At 46.6% G+C, this 26,455-nt stretch overlaps 11 non-coding genes across 11 annotated transcripts; all 11 read right to left on the reverse strand.

The window, feature by feature from the left end:
- Window positions 1–664: 664 nt before the first annotated feature.
- LOC130303302 (U2 spliceosomal RNA) lies at window positions 665–855 on the reverse strand. The gene has a single exon (XR_008853398.1). It is a non-coding gene; the product is annotated as a U2 spliceosomal RNA (small nuclear RNA).
- Window positions 856–2,937: 2,082 nt separating this feature from the next.
- LOC130303303 (U2 spliceosomal RNA) lies at window positions 2,938–3,128 on the reverse strand. The gene has a single exon (XR_008853399.1). It is a non-coding gene; the product is annotated as a U2 spliceosomal RNA (small nuclear RNA).
- Window positions 3,129–5,208: 2,080 nt separating this feature from the next.
- Window positions 5,209–5,399, reverse strand: LOC130303304 (U2 spliceosomal RNA). Its single transcript, XR_008853400.1, has one exon. It is a non-coding gene; the product is annotated as a U2 spliceosomal RNA (small nuclear RNA).
- A 2,103-nt stretch (window positions 5,400–7,502) lies between these two features.
- Window positions 7,503–7,693, reverse strand: LOC130303306 (U2 spliceosomal RNA). The gene has a single exon (XR_008853402.1). It is a non-coding gene; the product is annotated as a U2 spliceosomal RNA (small nuclear RNA).
- Window positions 7,694–9,786: 2,093 nt separating this feature from the next.
- LOC130303307 (U2 spliceosomal RNA) lies at window positions 9,787–9,977 on the reverse strand. The gene has a single exon (XR_008853403.1). It is a non-coding gene; the product is annotated as a U2 spliceosomal RNA (small nuclear RNA).
- A 2,088-nt stretch (window positions 9,978–12,065) lies between these two features.
- LOC130303308 (U2 spliceosomal RNA) lies at window positions 12,066–12,256 on the reverse strand. The gene has a single exon (XR_008853404.1). It is a non-coding gene; the product is annotated as a U2 spliceosomal RNA (small nuclear RNA).
- A 2,084-nt stretch (window positions 12,257–14,340) lies between these two features.
- Window positions 14,341–14,531, reverse strand: LOC130303309 (U2 spliceosomal RNA). The gene has a single exon (XR_008853405.1). It is a non-coding gene; the product is annotated as a U2 spliceosomal RNA (small nuclear RNA).
- A 2,095-nt stretch (window positions 14,532–16,626) lies between these two features.
- LOC130303310 (U2 spliceosomal RNA) lies at window positions 16,627–16,817 on the reverse strand. Its single transcript, XR_008853406.1, has one exon. It is a non-coding gene; the product is annotated as a U2 spliceosomal RNA (small nuclear RNA).
- Window positions 16,818–18,907: 2,090 nt separating this feature from the next.
- LOC130303311 (U2 spliceosomal RNA) lies at window positions 18,908–19,099 on the reverse strand. Its single transcript, XR_008853407.1, has one exon. It is a non-coding gene; the product is annotated as a U2 spliceosomal RNA (small nuclear RNA).
- Window positions 19,100–21,191: 2,092 nt separating this feature from the next.
- Window positions 21,192–21,382, reverse strand: LOC130303313 (U2 spliceosomal RNA). Its single transcript, XR_008853409.1, has one exon. It is a non-coding gene; the product is annotated as a U2 spliceosomal RNA (small nuclear RNA).
- A 2,103-nt stretch (window positions 21,383–23,485) lies between these two features.
- On the reverse strand, window positions 23,486–23,677 carry LOC130303312 (U2 spliceosomal RNA). Its single transcript, XR_008853408.1, has one exon. It is a non-coding gene; the product is annotated as a U2 spliceosomal RNA (small nuclear RNA).
- Between the last annotated feature and the right edge of the window lie 2,778 nt (window positions 23,678–26,455).

Below are 26,455 nucleotides of genomic sequence, written 5' to 3' on the forward strand. Positions count from 1 at the left end.
GTAGGTGCACAATAGCATAGCCTAACCCTCTGTACTTTGGTCTATATTGATGCGGGACATAGACAGCCAGCTGATGACCAATCCATTAGTGCAATGGATGGCTGGAAGCATTTGTCTTTGCCTTTGCAATACCACAGAAGCAATGCATGGTCAATGTACAGCAATGACACACCTGTGTGAACAGCCAGGAGACCCCCCCCCCCCATGTTATGTTACATAGTTACATAGTTAGTACGGTCGAAAAAAGACATATGTCCATCAAGTTCAACCAGGGAATTAAGGGGTAGGGGTGTGGCGCGATATTGGGGAAGGGATGAGATTTTATATTTCTTCATAAGCATTAATCTTATTTTGTCAATTAGGAACATTCAGCACCCACCCGCTATCAAGGCAGCTGCCTATCATGTCATGCCCTACCTGCACAGGTGTGCTGGCTACTCAAATGATCCAATTAAGGAGGCCATTTAGTCAGCAGCAGCAGAAGTCCTGTGCCTGGACGCTCCAACAGCGGCCAGACACAAGCAGAAGCAGAAGCAGCAGCAGCACCACCTTTTGTTTTTTGGCTGCAGCAGCAGCAGCAGCAAGGCCCACAGGGCTGGCTAGCTGGCTAGCCAGCAAGCAGGTAGCAATGAAAGTAGGAATCTTTCTTTTTAACCCTGTAAGGGGGTGGTGCACTGTACCCGAAGATACTGCCATATCGGGTCAATGCATAGGGCGACGGAAGCAAGCTTCGAAATCGGCCCCCGTTCTCAAAAATCCATTTAATATATGGTCCCCAGATAGGGGACGTATCAGATATTAAACTGATAAGAACAGATACTACACTTGATCTTAGCCAAAAGGCCGAGAAGCGATAACCGTGAAAGGGGCGGGCCCAACAAGGTCCCCTTCATGGGCACTATCACTGCTTGCTGTCAGGGAGGCTGCCAGACAATTTTCCATGCACACTCTGGGCTGGGGGGCAGTCAACCACCAGTACACACAGCAGAACCTAAACCCATACCATTATTGCTAAGCAGCAAGACAGGGGCCCATTGCACTCCCACGGGGCCTTTTTAAATGCAATCCATAACCCGGATTTGCCAGGAACCCTTCTTACTCCTCCTACTTGCATGTGACACTGGGCTTAGGATCTGCATAGGAAACACACACACAAGCACACACCTACCTTTGTTGCCTGCAGATGCCTCCTTGGCTGTCCCCAAACGGTATCAAACCAACACCCACGGGAAGCTGTAAGCATAGAGGACATGCCTGCACCCCATTGGACTTACCTGTGTGGGTTAAACCCGGGTTATTTGACAACCTATGGCGGTGATGGTTCTGCTCAGGCAGAGCAGTGCTGATGCTCCTCATAAAGCTGTCGCTGCTGTGAAGGTTCTAGGTGACATCACAAATCCCTATGGTTACATACACAACAAAGCTGGGTTGTTGTTGTTTACACTCTGCAAGGCCTGTGGAAGTGAGTGACATCATAGCACTGTAGTTCTGAGGGTTCTAGATGGATGCAACAATCTCCTGTTGCTTCTATGAAGGCCATAATAGACGACATCACCAAACAGCTCCATAGTCACATACACAGCAAAGGAGAGATGTTGTTTACACCTAGTGATGTCAGTGGTATTGAGTGACATCACAGCACAGTGCTAAGGCTCCTGGGCCTGGACACAGCAGCGGCTGCAATATCTCAACGGAGAATACGTTTATATATATGTGTGTGTGTGCGCGTATATATATATATATATATATATATATATATATATATATATTTCTCCGCCGAAATCACTTTTAAACCCATTTCCACCTTTTTTTCCCTTCTCTTCCTCTTACTTTTTTTTCACGTTTTTTTACGTTTTTCTCCTTTTCGCCTCTTTTCTGGGCGTATTATTCTTCTTTTTCTTCTTTTTTTTCGTCTAATGCATACCCCATCAGTGCAGCAATGCTTATTCAATACCGCCAGCAGATGGAGACACTGGGGGATAATTTTCTAAGGATTTATACTGATTTTTCCTGTCTGAATTTGTCGCACAGAAAGTTGCAGGCCAAATATGTGTGACATTTCTGCGACTTTAGCTTCTAGAGCATTTTTACAACATTATACATAGGTGCTGAATACATAAAAAGCGACTGTTCAGCGACAGACAAGTCGCATCGGCTGAAAGTAGGCCAGAATGTCAGTCCATGTTGGAGCAGGTTTAGATACAGTCTAAAGCATAGATCTCAAAGTCTGTGCACAGAATTTAGCAAGGGCCTCGCACCTTCTGATGCATCAGGTAGGTGCACAATAGCATAGCCTAACCCTCTGTACTTTGGTCTATATTGATGCGGGACATAGACAGCCAGCTGATGACCAATCCATTAGTGCAATGGATGGCTGGAAGCATTTGTCTTTGCCTTTGCAATACCACAGAAGCAATGCATGGTCAATGTACAGCAATGACACACCTGTGTGAACAGCCAGGAGACCCCCCCCCCCCATGTTATGTTACATAGTTACATAGTTAGTACGGTCGAAAAAAGACATATGTCCATCAAGTTCAACCAGGGAATTAAGGGGTAGGGGTGTGGCGCGATATTGGGGAAGGGATGAGATTTTATATTTCTTCATAAGCATTAATCTTATTTTGTCAATTAGGAACATTCAGCACCCACCCGCTATCAAGGCAGCTGCCTATCATGTCATGCCCTACCTGCACAGGTGTGCTGGCTACTCAAATGATCCAATTAAGGAGGCCATTTAGTCAGCAGCAGCAGAAGTCCTGTGCCTGGACGCTCCAACAGCGGCCAGACACAAGCAGAAGCAGAAGCAGCAGCAGCACCACCTTTTGTTTTTTGGCTGCAGCAGCAGCAGCAGCAAGGCCCACAGGGCTGGCTAGCTGGCTAGCCAGCAAGCAGGTAGCAATGAAAGTAGGAATCTTTCTTTTTAACCCTGTAAGGGGGTGGTGCACTGTACCCGAAGATACTGCCATATCGGGTCAATGCATAGGGCGACGGAAGCAAGCTTCGAAATCGGCCCCCGTTCTCAAAAATCCATTTAATATATGGTCCCCAGATAGGGGACGTATCAGATATTAAACTGATAAGAACAGATACTACACTTGATCTTAGCCAAAAGGCCGAGAAGCGATAACCGTGAAAGGGGCGGGCCCAACAAGGTCCCCTTCATGGGCACTATCACTGCTTGCTGTCAGGGAGGCTGCCAGACAATTTTCCATGCACACTCTGGGCTGGGGGGCAGTCAACCACCAGTACACACAGCAGAACCTAAACCCATACCATTATTGCTAAGCAGCAAGACAGGGGCCCATTGCACTCCCACGGGGCCTTTTTAAATGCAATCCATAACCCGGATTTGCCAGGAACCCTTCTTACTCCTCCTACTTGCATGTGACACTGGGCTTAGGATCTGCATAGGAAACACACACACAAGCACACACCTACCTTTGTTGCCTGCAGATGCCTCCTTGGCTGTCCCCAAACGGTATCAAACCAACACCCACGGGAAGCTGTAAGCATAGAGGACATGCCTGCACCCCATTGGACTTACCTGTGTGGGTTAAACCCGGGTTATTTGACAACCTATGGCGGTGATGGTTCTGCTCAGGCAGAGCAGTGCTGATGCTCCTCATAAAGCTGTCGCTGCTGTGAAGGTTCTAGGTGACATCACAAATCCCTATGGTTACATACACAACAAAGCTGGGTTGTTGTTGTTTACACTCTGCAAGGCCTGTGGAAGTGAGTGACATCATAGCACTGTAGTTCTGAGGGTTCTAGATGGATGCAACAATCTCCTGTTGCTTCTATGAAGGCCATAATAGACGACATCACCAAACAGCTCCATAGTCACATACACAGCAAAGGAGAGATGTTGTTTACACCTAGTGATGTCAGTGGTATTGAGTGACATCACAGCACAGTGCTAAGGCTCCTGGGCCTGGACACAGCAGCGGCTGCAATATCTCAACGGAGAATACGTTTATATATATGTGTGTGTGTGCGCGTATATATATATATATATATATATATATATATATATATATTTCTCCGCCGAAATCACTTTTAAACCCATTTCCACCTTTTTTTCCCTTCTCTTCCTCTTACTTTTTTTTCACGTTTTTTTACGTTTTTCTCCTTTTCGCCTCTTTTCTGGGCGTATTATTCTTCTTTTTCTTCTTTTTTTTCGTCTAATGCATACCCCATCAGTGCAGCAATGCTTATTCAATACCGCCAGCAGATGGAGACACTGGGGGATAATTTTCTAAGGATTTATACTGATTTTTCCTGTCTGAATTTGTCGCACAGAAAGTTGCAGGCCAAATATGTGTGACATTTCTGCGACTTTAGCTTCTAGAGCATTTTTACAACATTATACATAGGTGCTGAATACATAAAAAGCGACTGTTCAGCGACAGACAAGTCGCATCGGCTGAAAGTAGGCCAGAATGTCAGTCCATGTTGGAGCAGGTTTAGATACAGTCTAAAGCATAGATCTCAAAGTCTGTGCACAGAATTTAGCAAGGGCCTCGCACCTTCTGATGCATCAGGTAGGTGCACAATAGCATAGCCTAACCCTCTGTACTTTGGTCTATATTGATGCGGGACATAGACAGCCAGCTGATGACCAATCCATTAGTGCAATGGATGGCTGGAAGCATTTGTCTTTGCCTTTGCAATACCACAGAAGCAATGCATGGTCAATGTACAGCAATGACACACCTGTGTGAACAGCCAGGAGACCCCCCCCCCCCATGTTATGTTACATAGTTACATAGTTAGTACGGTCGAAAAAAGACATATGTCCATCAAGTTCAACCAGGGAATTAAGGGGTAGGGGTGTGGCGCGATATTGGGGAAGGGATGAGATTTTATATTTCTTCATAAGCATTAATCTTATTTTGTCAATTAGGAACATTCAGCACCCACCCGCTATCAAGGCAGCTGCCTATCATGTCATGCCCTACCTGCACAGGTGTGCTGGCTACTCAAATGATCCAATTAAGGAGGCCATTTAGTCAGCAGCAGCAGAAGTCCTGTGCCTGGACGCTCCAACAGCGGCCAGACACAAGCAGAAGCAGAAGCAGCAGCAGCACCACCTTTTGTTTTTTGGCTGCAGCAGCAGCAGCAGCAAGGCCCACAGGGCTGGCTAGCTGGCTAGCCAGCAAGCAGGTAGCAATGAAAGTAGGAATCTTTCTTTTTAACCCTGTAAGGGGGTGGTGCACTGTACCCGAAGATACTGCCATATCGGGTCAATGCATAGGGCGACGGAAGCAAGCTTCGAAATCGGCCCCCGTTCTCAAAAATCCATTTAATATATGGTCCCCAGATAGGGGACGTATCAGATATTAAACTGATAAGAACAGATACTACACTTGATCTTAGCCAAAAGGCCGAGAAGCGATAACCGTGAAAGGGGCGGGCCCAACAAGGTCCCCTTCATGGGCACTATCACTGCTTGCTGTCAGGGAGGCTGCCAGACAATTTTCCATGCACACTCTGGGCTGGGGGGCAGTCAACCACCAGTACACACAGCAGAACCTAAACCCATACCATTATTGCTAAGCAGCAAGACAGGGGCCCATTGCACTCCCACGGGGCCTTTTTAAATGCAATCCATAACCCGGATTTGCCAGGAACCCTTCTTACTCCTCCTACTTGCATGTGACACTGGGCTTAGGATCTGCATAGGAAACACACACACAAGCACACACCTACCTTTGTTGCCTGCAGATGCCTCCTTGGCTGTCCCCAAACGGTATCAAACCAACACCCACGGGAAGCTGTAAGCATAGAGGACATGCCTGCACCCCATTGGACTTACCTGTGTGGGTTAAACCCGGGTTATTTGACAACCTATGGCGGTGATGGTTCTGCTCAGGCAGAGCAGTGCTGATGCTCCTCATAAAGCTGTCGCTGCTGTGAAGGTTCTAGGTGACATCACAAATCCCTATGGTTACATACACAACAAAGCTGGGTTGTTGTTGTTTACACTCTGCAAGGCCTGTGGAAGTGAGTGACATCATAGCACTGTAGTTCTGAGGGTTCTAGATGGATGCAACAATCTCCTGTTGCTTCTATGAAGGCCATAATAGACGACATCACCAAACAGCTCCATAGTCACATACACAGCAAAGGAGAGATGTTGTTTACACCTAGTGATGTCAGTGGTATTGAGTGACATCACAGCACAGTGCTAAGGCTCCTGGGCCTGGACACAGCAGCGGCTGCAATATCTCAACGGAGAATACGTTTATATATATGTGTGTGTGTGCGCGTATATATATATATATATATATATATATATATATATATATATATATATATATATATATATTTCTCCGCCGAAATCACTTTTAAACCCATTTCCACCTTTTTTTCCCTTCTCTTCCTCTTACTTTTTTTTCACGTTTTTTTACGTTTTTCTCCTTTTCGCCTCTTTTCTGGGCGTATTATTCTTCTTTTTCTTCTTTTTTTTCGTCTAATGCATACCCCATCAGTGCAGCAATGCTTATTCAATACCGCCAGCAGATGGAGACACTGGGGGATAATTTTCTAAGGATTTATACTGATTTTTCCTGTCTGAATTTGTCGCACAGAAAGTTGCAGGCCAAATATGTGTGACATTTCTGCGACTTTAGCTTCTAGAGCATTTTTACAACATTATACATAGGTGCTGAATACATAAAAAGCGACTGTTCAGCGACAGACAAGTCGCATCGGCTGAAAGTAGGCCAGAATGTCAGTCCATGTTGGAGCAGGTTTAGATACAGTCTAAAGCATAGATCTCAAAGTCTGTGCACAGAATTTAGCAAGGGCCTCGCACCTTCTGATGCATCAGGTAGGTGCACAATAGCATAGCCTAACCCTCTGTACTTTGGTCTATATTGATGCGGGACATAGACAGCCAGCTGATGACCAATCCATTAGTGCAATGGATGGCTGGAAGCATTTGTCTTTGCCTTTGCAATACCACAGAAGCAATGCATGGTCAATGTACAGCAATGACACACCTGTGTGAACAGCCAGGAGACCCCCCCCCCCCCCCATGTTATGTTACATAGTTACATAGTTAGTACGGTCGAAAAAAGACATATGTCCATCAAGTTCAACCAGGGAATTAAGGGGTAGGGGTGTGGCGCGATATTGGGGAAGGGATGAGATTTTATATTTCTTCATAAGCATTAATCTTATTTTGTCAATTAGGAACATTCAGCACCCACCCGCTATCAAGGCAGCTGCCTATCATGTCATGCCCTACCTGCACAGGTGTGCTGGCTACTCAAATGATCCAATTAAGGAGGCCATTTAGTCAGCAGCAGCAGAAGTCCTGTGCCTGGACGCTCCAACAGCGGCCAGACACAAGCAGAAGCAGAAGCAGCAGCAGCACCACCTTTTGTTTTTTGGCTGCAGCAGCAGCAGCAGCAAGGCCCACAGGGCTGGCTAGCTGGCTAGCCAGCAAGCAGGTAGCAATGAAAGTAGGAATCTTTCTTTTTAACCCTGTAAGGGGGTGGTGCACTGTACCCGAAGATACTGCCATATCGGGTCAATGCATAGGGCGACGGAAGCAAGCTTCGAAATCGGCCCCCGTTCTCAAAAATCCATTTAATATATGGTCCCCAGATAGGGGACGTATCAGATATTAAACTGATAAGAACAGATACTACACTTGATCTTAGCCAAAAGGCCGAGAAGCGATAACCATGAAAGGGGCGGGCCCAACAAGGTCCCCTTCATGGGCACTATCACTGCTTGCTGTCAGGGAGGCTGCCAGACAATTTTCCATGCACACTCTGGGCTGGGGGGCAGTCAACCACCAGTACACACAGCAGAACCTAAACCCATACCATTATTGCTAAGCAGCAAGACAGGGGCCCATTGCACTCCCACGGGGCCTTTTTAAATGCAATCCATAACCCGGATTTGCCAGGAACCCTTCTTACTCCTCCTACTTGCATGTGACACTGGGCTTAGGATCTGCATAGGAAACACACACACAAGCACACACCTACCTTTGTTGCCTGCAGATGCCTCCTTGGCTGTCCCCAAACGGTATCAAACCAACACCCACGGGAAGCTGTAAGCATAGAGGACATGCCTGCACCCCATTGGACTTACCTGTGTGGGTTAAACCCGGGTTATTTGACAACCTATGGCGGTGATGGTTCTGCTCAGGCAGAGCAGTGCTGATGCTCCTCATAAAGCTGTCGCTGCTGTGAAGGTTCTAGGTGACATCACAAATCCCTATGGTTACATACACAACAAAGCTGGGTTGTTGTTGTTTACACTCTGCAAGGCCTGTGGAAGTGAGTGACATCATAGCACTGTAGTTCTGAGGGTTCTAGATGGATGCAACAATCTCCTGTTGCTTCTATGAAGGCCATAATAGACGACATCACCAAACAGCTCCATAGTCACATACACAGCAAAGGAGAGATGTTGTTTACACCTAGTGATGTCAGTGGTATTGAGTGACATCACAGCACAGTGCTAAGGCTCCTGGGCCTGGACACAGCAGCGGCTGCAATATCTCAACGGAGAATACGTTTATATATATGTGTGTGTGTGCGCGTATATATATATATATATATATATATATATATATATATATATATATATATATATTTCTCCGCCGAAATCACTTTTAAACCCATTTCCACCTTTTTTTCCCTTCTCTTCCTCTTACTTTTTTTTCACGTTTTTTTACGTTTTTCTCCTTTTCGCCTCTTTTCTGGGCGTATTATTCTTCTTTTTCTTCTTTTTTTTCGTCTAATGCATACCCCATCAGTGCAGCAATGCTTATTCAATACCGCCAGCAGATGGAGACACTGGGGGATAATTTTCTAAGGATTTATACTGATTTTTCCTGTCTGAATTTGTCGCACAGAAAGTTGCAGGCCAAATATGTGTGACATTTCTGCGACTTTAGCTTCTAGAGCATTTTTACAACATTATACATAGGTGCTGAATACATAAAAAGCGACTGTTCAGCGACAGACAAGTCGCATCGGCTGAAAGTAGGCCAGAATGTCAGTCCATGTTGGAGCAGGTTTAGATACAGTCTAAAGCATAGATCTCAAAGTCTGTGCACAGAATTTAGCAAGGGCCTCGCACCTTCTGATGCATCAGGTAGGTGCACAATAGCATAGCCTAACCCTCTGTACTTTGGTCTATATTGATGCGGGACATAGACAGCCAGCTGATGACCAATCCATTAGTGCAATGGATGGCTGGAAGCATTTGTCTTTGCCTTTGCAATACCACAGAAGCAATGCATGGTCAATGTACAGCAATGACACACCTGTGTGAACAGCCAGGAGACCCCCCCCCCCATGTTATGTTACATAGTTACATAGTTAGTACGGTCGAAAAAAGACATATGTCCATCAAGTTCAACCAGGGAATTAAGGGGTAGGGGTGTGGCGCGATATTGGGGAAGGGATGAGATTTTATATTTCTTCATAAGCATTAATCTTATTTTGTCAATTAGGAACATTCAGCACCCACCCGCTATCAAGGCAGCTGCCTATCATGTCATGCCCTACCTGCACAGGTGTGCTGGCTACTCAAATGATCCAATTAAGGAGGCCATTTAGTCAGCAGCAGCAGAAGTCCTGTGCCTGGACGCTCCAACAGCGGCCAGACACAAGCAGAAGCAGAAGCAGCAAGAGCACCACCTTTTGTTTTTTGGCTGCAGCAGCAGCAGCAGCAAGGCCCACAGGGCTGGCTAGCTGGCTAGCCAGCAAGCAGGTAGCAATGAAAGTAGGAATCTTTCTTTTTAACCCTGTAAGGGGGTGGTGCACTGTACCCGAAGATACTGCCATATCGGGTCAATGCATAGGGCGACGGAAGCAAGCTTCGAAATCGGCCCCCGTTCTCAAAAATCCATTTAATATATGGTCCCCAGATAGGGGACGTATCAGATATTAAACTGATAAGAACAGATACTACACTTGATCTTAGCCAAAAGGCCGAGAAGCGATAACCGTGAAAGGGGCGGGCCCAACAAGGTCCCCTTCATGGGCACTATCACTGCTTGCTGTCAGGGAGGCTGCCAGACAATTTTCCATGCACACTCTGGGCTGGGGGGCAGTCAACCACCAGTACACACAGCAGAACCTAAACCCATACCATTATTGCTAAGCAGCAAGACAGGGGCCCATTGCACTCCCACGGGGCCTTTTTAAATGCAATCCATAACCCGGATTTGCCAGGAACCCTTCTTACTCCTCCTACTTGCATGTGACACTGGGCTTAGGATCTGCATAGGAAACACACACACAAGCACACACCTACCTTTGTTGCCTGCAGATGCCTCCTTGGCTGTCCCCAAACGGTATCAAACCAACACCCACGGGAAGCTGTAAGCATAGAGGACATGCCTGCACCCCATTGGACTTACCTGTGTGGGTTAAACCCGGGTTATTTGACAACCTATGGCGGTGATGGTTCTGCTCAGGCAGAGCAGTGCTGATGCTCCTCATAAAGCTGTCGCTGCTGTGAAGGTTCTAGGTGACATCACAAATCCCTATGGTTACATACACAACAAAGCTGGGTTGTTGTTGTTTACACTCTGCAAGGCCTGTGGAAGTGAGTGACATCATAGCACTGTAGTTCTGAGGGTTCTAGATGGATGCAACAATCTCCTGTTGCTTCTATGAAGGCCATAATAGACGACATCACCAAACAGCTCCATAGTCACATACACAGCAAAGGAGAGATGTTGTTTACACCTAGTGATGTCAGTGGTATTGAGTGACATCACAGCACAGTGCTAAGGCTCCTGGGCCTGGACACAGCAGCGGCTGCAATATCTCAACGGAGAATACGTTTATATATATGTGTGTGTGTGCGCGTATATATATATATATATATATATATATATATATATATATATATATATTTCTCCGCCGAAATCACTTTTAAACCCATTTCCACCTTTTTTTCCCTTCTCTTCCTCTTACTTTTTTTTCACGTTTTTTTACGTTTTTCTCCTTTTCGCCTCTTTTCTGGGCGTATTATTCTTCTTTTTCTTCTTTTTTTTCGTCTAATGCATACCCCATCAGTGCAGCAATGCTTATTCAATACCGCCAGCAGATGGAGACACTGGGGGATAATTTTCTAAGGATTTATACTGATTTTTCCTGTCTGAATTTGTTGCACAGAAAGTTGCAGGCCAAATATGTGTGACATTTCTGCGACTTTAGCTTCTAGAGCATTTTTACAACATTATACATAGGTGCTGAATACATAAAAAGCGACTGTTCAGCGACAGACAAGTCGCATCGGCTGAAAGTAGGCCAGAATGTCAGTCCATGTTGGAGCAGGTTTAGATACAGTCTAAAGCATAGATCTCAAAGTCTGTGCACAGAATTTAGCAAGGGCCTCGCACCTTCTGATGCATCAGGTAGGTGCACAATAGCATAGCCTAACCCTCTGTACTTTGGTCTATATTGATGCGGGACATAGACAGCCAGCTGATGACCAATCCATTAGTGCAATGGATGGCTGGAAGCATTTGTCTTTGCCTTTGCAATACCACAGAAGCAATGCATGGTCAATGTACAGCAATGACACACCTGTGTGAACAGCCAGGAGACCCCCCCCCCCCATGTTATGTTACATAGTTACATAGTTAGTACGGTCGAAAAAAGACATATGTCCATCAAGTTCAACCAGGGAATTAAGGGGTAGGGGTGTGGCGCGATATTGGGGAAGGGATGAGATTTTATATTTCTTCATAAGCATTAATCTTATTTTGTCAATTAGGAACATTCAGCACCCACCCGCTATCAAGGCAGCTGCCTATCATGTCATGCCCTACCTGCACAGGTGTGCTGGCTACTCAAATGATCCAATTAAGGAGGCCATTTAGTCAGCAGCAGCAGAAGTCCTGTGCCTGGACGCTCCAACAGCGGCCAGACACAAGCAGAAGCAGAAGCAGCAGCAGCACCACCTTTTGTTTTTTGGCTGCAGCAGCAGCAGCAGCAAGGCCCACAGGGCTGGCTAGCTGGCTAGCCAGCAAGCAGGTAGCAATGAAAGTAGGAATCTTTCTTTTTAACCCTGTAAGGGGGTGGTGCACTGTACCCGAAGATACTGCCATATCGGGTCAATGCATAGGGCGACGGAAGCAAGCTTCGAAATCGGCCCCCGTTCTCAAAAATCCATTTAATATATGGTCCCCAGATAGGGGACGTATCAGATATTAAACTGATAAGAACAGATACTACACTTGATCTTAGCCAAAAGGCCGAGAAGCGATAACCGTGAAAGGGGCGGGCCCAACAAGGTCCCCTTCATGGGCACTATCACTGCTTGCTGTCAGGGAGGCTGCCAGACAATTTTCCATGCACACTCTGGGCTGGGGGGCAGTCAACCACCAGTACACACAGCAGAACCTAAACCCATACCATTATTGCTAAGCAGCAAGACAGGGGCCCATTGCACTCCCACGGGGCCTTTTTAAATGCAATCCATAACCCGGATTTGCCAGGAACCCTTCTTACTCCTCCTACTTGCATGTGACACTGGGCTTAGGATCTGCATAGGAAACACACACACAAGCACACACCTACCTTTGTTGCCTGCAGATGCCTTCTTGGCTGTCCCCAAACGGTATCAAACCAACACCCACGGGAAGCTGTAAGCATAGAGGACATGCCTGCACCCCATTGGACTTACCTGTGTGGGTTAAACCCGGGTTATTTGACAACCTATGGCGGTGATGGTTCTGCTCAGGCAGAGCAGTGCTGATGCTCCTCATAAAGCTGTCGCTGCTGTGAAGGTTCTAGGTGACATCACAAATCCCTATGGTTACATACACAACAAAGCTGGGTTGTTGTTGTTTACACTCTGCAAGGCCTGTGGAAGTGAGTGACATCATAGCACTGTAGTTCTGAGGGTTCTAGATGGATGCAACAATCTCCTGTTGCTTCTATGAAGGCCATAATAGACGACATCACCAAACAGCTCCATAGTCACATACACAGCAAAGGAGAGATGTTGTTTACACCTAGTGATGTCAGTGGTATTGAGTGACATCACAGCACAGTGCTAAGGCTCCTGGGCCTGGACACAGCAGCGGCTGCAATATCTCAACGGAGAATACGTTTATATATATGTGTGTGTGTGCGCGTATATATATATATATATATATAGATATATATATATATATATATTTCTCCGCCGAAATCACTTTTAAACCCATTTCCACCTTTTTTTCCCTTCTCTTCCTCTTACTTTTTTTTCACGTTTTTTTACGTTTTTCTCCTTTTCGCCTCTTTTCTGGGCGTATTATTCTTCTTTTTCTTCTTTTTTTTCGTCTAATGCATACCCCATCAGTGCAGCAATGCTTATTCAATACCGCCAGCAGATGGAGACACTGGGGGATAATTTTCTAAGGATTTATACTGATTTTTCCTGTCTGAATTTGTCGCACAGAAAGTTGCAGGCCAAATATGTGTGACATTTCTGCGACTTTAGCTTCTAGAGCATTTTTACAACATTATACATAGGTGCTGAATACATAAAAAGCGACTGTTCAGCGACAGACAAGTCGCATCGGCTGAAAGTAGGCCAGAATGTCAGTCCATGTTGGAGCAGGTTTAGATACAGTCTAAAGCATAGATCTCAAAGTCTGTGCACAGAATTTAGCAAGGGCCTCGCACCTTCTGATGCATCAGGTAGGTGCACAATAGCATAGCCTAACCCTCTGTACTTTGGTCTATATTGATGCGGGACATAGACAGCCAGCTGATGACCAATCCATTAGTGCAATGGATGGCTGGAAGCATTTGTCTTTGCCTTTGCAATACCACAGAAGCAATGCATGGTCAATGTACAGCAATGACACACCTGTGTGAACAGCCAGGAGACCCCCCCCCCCCATGTTATGTTACATAGTTACATAGTTAGTACGGTCGAAAAAAGACATATGTCCATCAAGTTCAACCAGGGAATTAAGGGGTAGGGGTGTGGCGCGATATTGGGGAAGGGATGAGATTTTATATTTCTTCATAAGCATTAATCTTATTTTGTCAATTAGGAACATTCAGCACCCACCCGCTATCAAGGCAGCTGCCTATCATGTCATGCCCTACCTGCACAGGTGTGCTGGCTACTCAAATGATCCAATTAAGGAGGCCATTTAGTCAGCAGCAGCAGAAGTCCTGTGCCTGGACGCTCCAACAGCGGCCAGACACAAGCAGAAGCAGAAGCAGCAGCAGCACCACCTTTTGTTTTTTGGCTGCAGCAGCAGCAGCAGCAAGGCCCACAGGGCTGGCTAGCTGGCTAGCCAGCAAGCAGGTAGCAATGAAAGTAGGAATCTTTCTTTTTAACCCTGTAAGGGGGTGGTGCACTGTACCCGAAGATACTGCCATATCGGGTCAATGCATAGGGCGACGGAAGCAAGCTTCGAAATCGGCCCCCGTTCTCAAAAATCCATTTAATATATGGTCCCCAGATAGGGGACGTATCAGATATTAAACTGATAAGAACAGATACTACACTTGATCTTAGCCAAAAGGCCGAGAAGCGATAACCGTGAAAGGGGCGGGCCCAACAAGGTCCCCTTCATGGGCACTATCACTGCTTGCTGTCAGGGAGGCTGCCAGACAATTTTCCATGCACACTCTGGGCTGGGGGGCAGTCAACCACCAGTACACACAGCAGAACCTAAACCCATACCATTATTGCTAAGCAGCAAGACAGGGGCCCATTGCACTCCCACGGGGCCTTTTTAAATGCAATCCATAACCCGGATTTGCCAGGAACCCTTCTTACTCCTCCTACTTGCATGTGACACTGGGCTTAGGATCTGCATAGGAAACACACACACAAGCACACACCTACCTTTGTTGCCTGCAGATGCCTCCTTGGCTGTCCCCAAACGGTATCAAACCAACACCCACGGGAAGCTGTAAGCATAGAGGACATGCCTGCACCCCATTGGACTTACCTGTGTGGGTTAAACCCGGGTTATTTGACAACCTATGGCGGTGATGGTTCTGCTCAGGCAGAGCAGTGCTGATGCTCCTCATAAAGCTGTCGCTGCTGTGAAGGTTCTAGGTGACATCACAAATCCCTATGGTTACATACACAACAAAGCTGGGTTGTTGTTGTTTACACTCTGCAAGGCCTGTGGAAGTGAGTGACATCATAGCACTGTAGTTCTGAGGGTTCTAGATGGATGCAACAATCTCCTGTTGCTTCTATGAAGGCCATAATAGACGACATCACCAAACAGCTCCATAGTCACATACACAGCAAAGGAGAGATGTTGTTTACACCTAGTGATGTCAGTGGTATTGAGTGACATCACAGCACAGTGCTAAGGCTCCTGGGCCTGGACACAGCAGCGGCTGCAATATCTCAACGGAGAATACGTTTATATATATGTGTGTGTGTGCGCGTATATATATATATATATATATATATATATATATATATATATGTATATATATTTCTCCGCCGAAATCACTTTTAAACCCATTTCCACCTTTTTTTCCCTTCTCTTCCTCTTACTTTTTTTTCACGTTTTTTTACGTTTTTCTCCTTTTCGCCTCTTTTCTGGGCGTATTATTCTTCTTTTTCTTCTTTTTTTTCGTCTAATGCATACCCCATCAGTGCAGCAATGCTTATTCAATACCGCCAGCAGATGGAGACACTGGGGGATAATTTTCTAAGGATTTATACTGATTTTTCCTGTCTGAATTTGTCGCACAGAAAGTTGCAGGCCAAATATGTGTGACATTTCTGCGACTTTAGCTTCTAGAGCATTTTTACAACATTATACATAGGTGCTGAATACATAAAAAGCGACTGTTCAGCGACAGACAAGTCGCATCGGCTGAAAGTAGGCCAGAATGTCAGTCCATGTTGGAGCAGGTTTAGATACAGTCTAAAGCATAGATCTCAAAGTCTGTGCACAGAATTTAGCAAGGGCCTCGCACCTTCTGATGCATCAGGTAGGTGCACAATAGCATAGCCTAACCCTCTGTACTTTGGTCTATATTGATGCGGGACATAGACAGCCAGCTGATGACCAATCCATTAGTGCAATGGATGGCTGGAAGCATTTGTCTTTGCCTTTGCAATACCACAGAAGCAATGCATGGTCAATGTACAGCAATGACACACCTGTGTGAACAGCCAGGAGACCCCCCCCCCCCCCCATGTTATGTTACATAGTTACATAGTTAGTACGGTCGAAAAAAGACATATGTCCATCAAGTTCAACCAGGGAATTAAGGGGTAGGGGTGTGGCGCGATATTGGGGAAGGGATGAGATTTTATATTTCTTCATAAGCATTAATCTTATTTTGTCAATTAGGAACATTCAGCACCCACCCGCTATCAAGGCAGCTGCCTATCATGTCATGCCCTACCTGCACAGGTGTGCTGGCTACTCAAATGATCCAATTAAGGAGGCCATTTAGTCAGCAGCAGCAGAAGTCCTGTGCCTGGACGCTCCAACAGCGGCCAGACACAAGCAGAAGCAGAAGCAGCAGCAGCACCACCTTTTGTTTTTTGGCTGCAGCAGCAGCAGCAGCAAGGCCCACAGGGCTGGCTAGCTGGCTAGCCAGCAAGCAGGTAGCAATGAAAGTAGGAATCTTTCTTTTTAACCCTGTAAGGGGGTGGTGCACTGTACCCGAAGATACTGCCATATCGGGTCAATGCATAGGGCGACGGAAGCAAGCTTCGAAATCGGCCCCCGTTCTCAAAAATCCATTTAATATATGGTCCCCAGATAGGGGACGTATCAGATATTAAACTGATAAGAACAGATACTACACTTGATCTTAGCCAAAAGGCCGAGAAGCGATAACCGTGAAAGGGGCGGGCCCAACAAGGTCCCCTTCATGGGCACTATCACTGCTTGCTGTCAGGGAGGCTGCCAGACAATTTTCCATGCACACTCTGGGCTGGGGGGCAGTCAACCACCAGTACACACAGCAGAACCTAAACCCATACCATTATTGCTAAGCAGCAAGACAGGGGCCCATTGCACTCCCACGGGGCCTTTTTAAATGCAATCCATAACCCGGATTTGCCAGGAACCCTTCTTACTCCTCCTACTTGCATGTGACACTGGGCTTAGGATCTGCATAGGAAACACACACACAAGCACACACCTACCTTTGTTGCCTGCAGATGCCTCCTTGGCTGTCCCCAAACGGTATCAAACCAACACCCACGGGAAGCTGTAAGCATAGAGGACATGCCTGCACCCCATTGGACTTACCTGTGTGGGTTAAACCCGGGTTATTTGACAACCTATGGCGGTGATGGTTCTGCTCAGGCAGAGCAGTGCTGATGCTCCTCATAAAGCTGTCGCTGCTGTGAAGGTTCTAGGTGACATCACAAATCCCTATGGTTACATACACAACAAAGCTGGGTTGTTGTTGTTTACACTCTGCAAGGCCTGTGGAAGTGAGTGACATCATAGCACTGTAGTTCTGAGGGTTCTAGATGGATGCAACAATCTCCTGTTGCTTCTATGAAGGCCATAATAGACGACATCACCAAACAGCTCCATAGTCACATACACAGCAAAGGAGAGATGTTGTTTACACCTAGTGATGTCAGTGGTATTGAGTGACATCACAGCACAGTGCTAAGGCTCCTGGGCCTGGACACAGCAGCGGCTGCAATATCTCAACGGAGAATACGTTTATATATATGTGTGTGTGTGCGCGTATATATATATATATATATATATATATATATATATATATATATATATATTTCTCCGCCGAAATCACTTTTAAACCCATTTCCACCTTTTTTTCCCTTCTCTTCCTCTTACTTTTTTTTCACGTTTTTTTACGTTTTTCTCCTTTTCGCCTCTTTTCTGGGCGTATTATTCTTCTTTTTCTTCTTTTTTTTCGTCTAATGCATACCCCATCAGTGCAGCAATGCTTATTCAATACCGCCAGCAGATGGAGACACTGGGGGATAATTTTCTAAGGATTTATACTGATTTTTCCTGTCTGAATTTGTCGCACAGAAAGTTGCAGGCCAAATATGTGTGACATTTCTGCGACTTTAGCTTCTAGAGCATTTTTACAACATTATACATAGGTGCTGAATACATAAAAAGCGACTGTTCAGCGACAGACAAGTCGCATCGGCTGAAAGTAGGCCAGAATGTCAGTCCATGTTGGAGCAGGTTTAGATACAGTCTAAAGCATAGATCTCAAAGTCTGTGCACAGAATTTAGCAAGGGCCTCGCACCTTCTGATGCATCAGGTAGGTGCACAATAGCATAGCCTAACCCTCTGTACTTTGGTCTATATTGATGCGGGACATAGACAGCCAGCTGATGACCAATCCATTAGTGCAATGGATGGCTGGAAGCATTTGTCTTTGCCTTTGCAATACCACAGAAGCAATGCATGGTCAATGTACAGCAATGACACACCTGTGTGAACAGCCAGGAGACCCCCCCCCCCCATGTTATGTTACATAGTTACATAGTTAGTACGGTCGAAAAAAGACATATGTCCATCAAGTTCAACCAGGGAATTAAGGGGTAGGGGTGTGGCGCGATATTGGGGAAGGGATGAGATTTTATATTTCTTCATAAGCATTAATCTTATTTTGTCAATTAGGAACATTCAGCACCCACCCGCTATCAAGGCAGCTGCCTATCATGTCATGCCCTACCTGCACAGGTGTGCTGGCTACTCAAATGATCCAATTAAGGAGGCCATTTAGTCAGCAGCAGCAGAAGTCCTGTGCCTGGACGCTCCAACAGCGGCCAGACACAAGCAGAAGCAGAAGCAGCAGCAGCACCACCTTTTGTTTTTTGGCTGCAGCAGCAGCAGCAGCAAGGCCCACAGGGCTGGCTAGCTGGCTAGCCAGCAAGCAGGTAGCAATGAAAGTAGGAATCTTTCTTTTTAACCCTGTAAGGGGGTGGTGCACTGTACCCGAAGATACTGCCATATCGGGTCAATGCATAGGGCGACGGAAGCAAGCTTCGAAATCGGCCCCCGTTCTCAAAAATCCATTTAATATATGGTCCCCAGATAGGGGGACGTATCAGATATTAAACTGATAAGAACAGATACTACACTTGATCTTAGCCAAAAGGCCGAGAAGCGATAACCGTGAAAGGGGCGGGCCCAACAAGGTCCCCTTCATGGGCACTATCACTGCTTGCTGTCAGGGAGGCTGCCAGACAATTTTCCATGCACACTCTGGGCTGGGGGGCAGTCAACCACCAGTACACACAGCAGAACCTAAACCCATACCATTATTGCTAAGCAGCAAGACAGGGGCCCATTGCACTCCCACGGGCCTTTTTAAATGCAATCCATAACCCGGATTTGCCAGGAACCCTTCTTACTCCTCCTACTTGCATGTGACACTGGGCTTAGGATCTGCATAGGAAACACACACACAAGCACACACCTACCTTTGTTGCCTGCAGATGCCTCCTTGGCTGTCCCCAAACGGTATCAAACCAACACCCACGGGAAGCTGTAAGCATAGAGGACATGCCTGCATCCCCATTGGACTTACCTGTGTGGGTTAAACCCGGGTTATTTGACAACCTATGGCGGTGATGGTTCTGCTCAGGCAGAGCAGTGCTGATGCTCCTCATAAAGCTGTCGCTGCTGTGAAGGTTCTAGGTGACATCACAAATCCCTATGGTTACATACACAACAAAGCTGGTTGTTGTTGTTTACACTCTGCAAGGCCTGTGGAAGTGAGTGACATCATAGCACTGTAGTTCTGAGGGTTCTAGATGGATGCAACAATCTCCTGTTGCTTCTATGAAGGCCATAATAGACGACATCACCAAACAGCTCCATAGTCACATACACAGCAAAGGAGAGATGTTGTTTACACCTAGTGATGTCAGTGGTATTGAGTGACATCACAGCACAGTGCTAAGGCTCCTGGGCCTGGACACAGCAGCGGCTGCAATATCTCAACGGAGAATACGTTTATATATATGTGTGTGTGTGCGCGTATATATATATATATATATATATATATATATATATATATATATATATATTTCTCCGCCGAAATCACTTTTAAACCCATTTCCACCTTTTTTTCCCTTCTCTTCCTCTTACTTTTTTTTCACGTTTTTTTTACGTTTTTCTCCTTTTCGCCTCTTTTCTGGGCGTATTATTCTTCTTTTTCTTCTTTTTTTTCGTCTAATGCATACCCCATCAGTGCAGCAATGCTTATTCAATACCGCCAGCAGATGGAGACACTGGGGGATAATTTTCTAAGGATTTATACTGATTTTTCCTGTCTGAATTTGTCGCACAGAAAGTTGCAGGCCAAATATGTGTGACATTTCTGCGACTTTAGCTTCTAGAGCATTTTTACAACATTATACATAGGTGCTGAATACATAAAAAGCGACTGTTCAGCGACAGACAAGTCGCATCGGCTGAAAGTAGGCCAGAATGTCAGTCCATGTTGGAGCAGGTTTAGATACAGTCTAAAGCATAGATCTCAAAGTCTGTGCACAGAATTTAGCAAGGGCCTCGCACCTTCTGATGCATCAGGTAGGTGCACAATAGCATAGCCTAACCCTCTGTACTTTGGTCTATATTGATGCGGGACATAGACAGCCAGCTGATGACCAATCCATTAGTGCAATGGATGGCTGGAAGCATTTTGTCTTTGCCTTTGCAATACCACAGAAGCAATGCATGGTCAATGTACAGCAATGACACACCTGTGTGAACAGCCAGGAGACCCCCCCCCCCCCATGTTATGTTACATAGTTACATAGTTAGTACGGTCCGAAATAAAGACATATGTCCATCAAGTTCAACCAGGGAATTAAGGGGTAGGGGTGTGGCGCGATATTGGGGAAGGGATGAGATTTTATATTTCTTCATAAGCATTAATCTTATTTTGTCAATTAGGAACATTCAGCACCCCACCCGCTATCAAGGCAGCTGCCTATCATGTCATGCCCTACCTGCACAGGTGTGCTGGCTACTCAAATGATCCAATTAAGGAGGCCATTTAGTCATCAGCAGCAGAAGTCCTGTGCCTGGACGCTCCAACAGCGGCCAGACACAAGCAGAAGCAGCAGCAGCACCACCTTTTGTTTTTTGGCTGCTGCAGCAGCAGCAGCAGCAAGGCCCACAGGGCTGGCTAGCTGGCTAGCCAGCAAGCAGGTAGCAATGAAAGTAGGAATCTTTCTTTTTAACCCTGTAAGGGGGTGGTGCACTGTACCCGAAGATACTGCCATATCGGGTCAATGCATAGGGCGACGGAAGCAAGCTTCGAAATCGGCCCCCGTTCTCAAAAATCCATTTAATATATGGTCCCCAGATAGGGGGACGTATCAGATATTAACTGATAAGAACAGATACTACACTTGATCTTAGCCAAAAGGCCGAGAAGCGATAACCGTGAAAGGGGCGGGCCCAACAAGGTCCCCTTCATGGGCACTATCACTGCCTTGCTGTCAGGGAGGCTGCCAGACAATTTTCCATGCACACTCTGGGCTGGGGGGCAGTCAACCACCAGTACACACAGCAGAACCTAAACCCATACCATTATTGCTAAGCAGCAAGACAGGGGCCCATTGCACTCCCACTGGGCCTTTTTAAATGCAATCCATAACCCGGATTTGCCAGGAACCCTTCTTACTCCTCCTACTTGCATGTGACACTGGGCTTAGGATCTGCATAGGAAACACACACACAAGCACACACCTACCTTTGTTGCCTGCAGATGCCTCCTTGGCTGTCCCCAAACGGTATCAAACCAACACCCACTGGAAGCTGTAAGCATAGAGGACATGCCTGCACCCCCATTGGACTTACCTGTGTGGGTTAAACCCGGGTTATTTGACAACCTATGGCGGTGATGGTTCTGCTCAGGCTAGAGCAGTGCTGATGCTCCTCATAAAGCTGTCGCTGCTGTGAAGGTTCTAGGTGACATCACAAATCCCTATGGTTACATACACAACAAAGCTGGGTTGTTGTTGTTTACACTCTGCAAGGCCTGTGGAAGTGAGTGACATCATAGCACTGTAGTTCTGAGGGTTCTAGATGGATGCAACAATCTCCTGTTTGCTTCTATGAAGGCCATAATAGACGACATCACCAAACAGCTCCATAGTCACATACACAGCAAAGGAGAGATGTTGTTTACACCTAGTGATGTCAGTGGTATTGAGTGACATCACAGCACAGTGCTAAGGCTCCTGGGCCTGGACACAGCAGCGGCTGCAATATCTCAACGGAGAATACGTTTATATATATGTGTGTGTGTGCGCGTATATATATATATTATATATATATATATATATATATATATATATATTTCTCCGCCGAAATCACTTTTAAACCCATTTCCACCTTTTTTTCCCTTCTCTTCCTCTTACTTTTTTTCACGTTTTTTTACGTTTTTCTCCTTTTCGCCTCTTTTCTGGGGGCGTATTATTCTTCTTTTTCTTCTTTTTTTCGGTCTAATGCATACCCCATCAGTGCAGCAATGCTTATTCAATACCGCCAGCAGATGGAGACACTGGGGGATAATTTTCTAAGGATTTATACTGATTTTTCCTGTCTGAATTGTTGCACAGAAAGTTGCAGGCCAAATATGTGTGACATTTCTGCGACTTTAGCTTCTAGAGCATTTTTACAACATTATACATAGGTGCTGAATACATAAAAAGCGACTGTTCAGCGACAGACAAGTCGCATCGGCTGAAGTAGGCCAGAATGTCAGTCCATGTTGGAGCAGGTTTAGATACAGTCTAAAGCATAGATCTCAAAGTCTGGTGCACAGAATTTAGCAAGGGCCTCGCACCTTCTGATGCATCAGGTAGGTGCACAATAGCATAGCCTAACCCTCTGTACTTTGGTCTATATTGATGCGGGACATAGACAGCCAGCTGATGACCAATCCATTAGTGCAATGGATGGCTGGAAGCATTTGTCTTTGCCTTTGCAATACCACAGAAGCAATGCATGGTCAATGTACAGCAATGACACACCTGTGTGAACAGCCAGGAGACCCCCCCCCCCCCCATGTTATGTTACATAGTTACATAGTTAGTACGGTCGAAAAAAAGACATATGTCCATCAAGTTCAACCAGGGAATTAAGGGGTAGGGGTGTGGCGCGATATTGGGGAAGGGATGAGATTTTATATTTCTTCATAAGCATTAATCTTATTTTGTCAATTAGGAACATTCAGCACCCACCCGCTATCAAGGGCAGCTGCCTATCATGTCATGCCCTACCTGCACAGGTGTGCTGGCTACTCAAATGATCCAATTAAGGAGGCCATTTAGTCAGCAGCAGCAGAAGTCCTGTGCCTGGACGCTCCAACAGCGGCCAGACACACAGCAGAAGCAGAAGAGCAGCAGCAGCACCACCTTTTGTTTTTTGGCTGCAGCAGCAGCAGCAGCAGCAGCAAGGCCCACAGGGCTGCTAGCTGGCTAGCCAGCAAGCAGGTAGCAATGAAAGTAGGGAATCTTTCTTTTTAACCTGTAAGGGGGTGGTGCACTGTACCCGAAGATACTGCTCATATCGGGTCAATGCATAGGGCGACGGAAGCAAGCTTCGAAATCGGCCCCCGTTCTCAAAAATCCATTTAATATATGGTCCCCAGATAGGGGACGTATCAGATATTAAACTGATAAGAACAGATACTACACTTGATCTTAGCCAAAAGGCCGAGAAGCGATAACCGTGAAAGGGGCGGGCCCAACAAGGTCCCCTTCATGGGCACTATCACTGCTTGCTGTCAGGGAGGCTGCCAGACAATTTTCCATGCACACTCTGGGCTGGGGGGCAGTCAACCACCAGTACACACAGCAGAACCTAAACCCATACCATTATTGCTAAGCAGCAAGACAGGGGCCCATTGCACTCCCACGGGGCCTTTTTAAATGCAATCCATAACCCGGATTTGCCAGGAACCCTTCTTACTCCTCCTACTTGCATGTGACACTGGGCTTAGGATCTGCCATAGGAAACACACACACAAGCACACACCTACCTTTGTTGCCTGCAGATGCCTCCTTGGCTGTCCCCAAACGGTATCAAACCAACACCCACGGGAAGCTGTAAGCATAGAGGACATGCCTGCACCCCATTGGACTTACCTGTGTGGGTTAAACCCGGGTTATTTGACAACCTATGGCGGTGATGGTTCTGCTCAGGCAGAGCAGTGCTGATGCTCCTCATAAAGCTGTCGCTGCTGTGAAGGTTCTAGGTGACATCACAAATCCCTATGGTTACATACACAACAAAGCTGGGTTGTTGTTGTTTACACTCTGCAAGGCCTGTGGAAGTGAGTGACATCATAGCACTGTAGTTCTGAGGGTTCTAGATGGATGCAAACAATCTCCTGTTGCTTCTATGAAGGCCATAATAGACGACATCACCAAACAGCTCCATAGTCACATACACAGCAAAGGAGAGATGTTGTTTACACCTAGTGATGTCAGTGGTATTGAGTGACATCACAGCACAGTGCTAAGGCTCCTGGGCCTGGACACAGCAGCGGCTGCAATATCTCAACGGAGAATACGTTTATATATATGTGTGTGTGTGCGCGTATATATATATATATATATATATATATATATATATATATATATATATTTCTCCGCCGAAATCACTTTTAAACCCATTTCCACCTTTTTTTCCCTTCTCTTCCTCTTACTTTTTTTCAAGTTTTTTTACGTTTTTCTCCTTTTCGCCTCTTTTCTGGGCGTATTATTCTTCTTTTTCTTCTTTTTTTTCGTCTAATGCATACCCCATCAGTGCAGCAATGCTTATTCCATACCGCCAGCAGATGGAGACACTGGGGGATAATTTTCTAAGGATTTATACTGATTTTTCCTGTCTGAATTTGTCGCACAGAAAGTTGCAGGCCAAATATGTGTGACATTTCTGCGACTTTAGCTTCTAGAGCATTTTTACAACAATATACATAGGTGCTGAATACATAAAAAGCGACTGTTCAGCGACAGACAAGTCGCATCGGCTGAAAGTAGGCCAGAATGTCAGTCCATGTTGGAGCAGGTTTAGATACAGTCTAAAGCATAGATCTCAAAGTCTGTGCACAGAATTTAGCAAGGGCCTCGCACCTTCTGATGCATCAGGTAGGTGCACAATAGCATAGCCTAACCCTCTGTACTTTGGTCTATATTGATGCGGGACATAGACAGCCAGCTGATGACCAATCCATTAGTGCAATGGATGGCTGGAAGCATTTGTCTTTGCCTTTGCAATACCACAGAAGCAATGCATGGTCAATGTACAGCAATGACACACCTGTGGGAACAGCCAGGAGGACCCCCCCCCCCCCATGTTATGTTACATAGTTACATAGTTAGTACGGTCGAAAAAAGACATATGTCCATCAAGTTCAACCAGGGAATTAAGGGGTAGGGGTGTGGCGCGATATTGGGGAAGGGATGAGATTTTATATTTCTTCATAAGCATTAATCTTATTTTGTCAATTAGGAACATTCAGCACCCACCCGCTATCAAGGCAGCTTGCCTATCATGTCATGCCCTACCTGCACAGGTGTGCTGGCTACTCAAATGATCCAATTAAGGAGGCCATTTAGTCAGCAGTGTTACGCCGAGCGCTCCGGGTCCCCGCTCCTCCCCCGGAGCGCTCTCGCTTCACTCTCCCCGCGGCAGCGCTCCGGTCACGTCCTCTGACCCGGGGCGCTGCGATTCCGCTGCCAGCCGGGGATGCGATTCGCGATGCGGGTAGCGCACCGCTCGCGATGCGCACACCCGGCTCCCCTACCTGACTCGCTCTCCGTCTGTTCTGTCCCGGCGCGCGCGGCCCCGCTCCCTAGGGCGCGCGCGCGCGCGGGTCTCTGCGATTTAAAGGGCCACTGCGCCGCTGATTGGCGCAGTGGTCCCAATTAGTGTGTTCACCTGTGCACTTCCTATATCACCTCACTTCCCCTGCACTCCCTGGCCGGATCTTGTTGCCTTAGTGCCAGTGAAAGCGTTCCTTGTGTGTTCCTTGCCTGTGTTTCCAGACCCTTCTGCCGTTGCCCCCTGACTACGATCCTTGCTGCCTGCCCCGACCTTCTGCTACGTCCGACCATTGCTTTTGCCTACTCCCTTGTACCGCGCCCTATCTTCAGCAGCCAGAGAGGTGAGCCGTTGCTAGTGGATACGACCTGGTCACTACCTGCCGCAGCAAGACCATCCCGCTTTGCGGCGGGGCTCTGGTGAAAACCAGTAGTGGCTTAGAACCGGTCCACTAGCACGGTCCACGCCAATCCCTCTCTGGCACAGAGGATCCACTACCTGCCAGCCGGCATCGTGACAGTAGATCCGGCCATGGATCCCGCTGAAGTTCCTCTGCCAGTTGTCGCTGACCTCACCACGGTGGTCGCCCAGCAGTCACAACAGATAGCGCAACAAGGCCAACAGCTGTCTCAACTGACCGTTATGCTACAACAGTTACTACCACAGCTTCAGCAGTC

The sequence above is a fragment of the Hyla sarda genome, unplaced genomic scaffold, assembly GCF_029499605.1.
Source record: "Hyla sarda isolate aHylSar1 unplaced genomic scaffold, aHylSar1.hap1 scaffold_1212, whole genome shotgun sequence".
NCBI lineage: Eukaryota > Metazoa > Chordata > Amphibia > Anura > Hylidae > Hyla > Hyla sarda.